This window comes from Sapajus apella, unplaced genomic scaffold (genome assembly GCF_009761245.1).
Source record: "Sapajus apella isolate SASKATOON/1434 unplaced genomic scaffold, GSC_monkey_1.0 scaffold74, whole genome shotgun sequence".
NCBI lineage: Eukaryota > Metazoa > Chordata > Mammalia > Primates > Cebidae > Sapajus > Sapajus apella.
The window spans coordinates 8359756-8360272 of NW_022437014.1; the positions used below are offsets into that span (position 1 = coordinate 8359756).

Consider the following 517-nt stretch of genomic DNA (forward strand, 5'->3'; position numbering starts at 1 on the left):
AGGCACGCAAGAGATCGCCCAGCGTCAAGGCAAGGCACGCAAGAGATTGCCAATGTCAAGGCAAAGCACGCAAGAGATTGCCCAATGTGAAGACAAAGCACATGCAGGAAACCACATCTCTGGATGCATCTTCCAGGACTCTTCCTCTCCTATTCAGTGGCACTTTCCTGTTGCAAGGGGAGAGAAACACATTTAAGAGTTTAACCAGAGATTTAGCTTCCCGGCCTGGCACGGTGGCTCACACCTGTAATCCCAGCACCTTGGAAGGCCAAGGCAGACAGATCACCTGAGGTTAGGAGTTTAAGACCAGCCTGGCCAACATGGCGAAACTCCATCTCTACTAGAGCATACAAAAATTAGCCAGGCGTGGTGGTATATGCCTGTCATCCCAGCTGCTCAGGAGGCTAAGACAGGAGAATCGCTTGAACCCAGGAGGCAGAGGTTGCACTGAGCCGAGATCATGCCATTGCACTCTACTGACAACGATTTAGCTTCCCAACTAAGCATCATAATCTAC

General features: G+C 50.7%; 1 long non-coding RNA gene across 2 annotated transcripts in view; it reads right to left on the reverse strand.

The window, feature by feature from the left end:
* LOC116532095 overlaps nucleotides 1-169 on the reverse strand; it is a 10739-nt gene extending 10570 nt beyond the window's left edge. For both annotated transcript variants that reach the window (XR_004260711.1, XR_004260710.1), the window contains exon 1: nucleotides 116-169. This is a non-coding gene — a long non-coding RNA (uncharacterized LOC116532095). The remainder of the gene's footprint in view (nucleotides 1-115) is intronic.
* Between the last annotated feature and the right edge of the window lie 348 nt (nucleotides 170-517).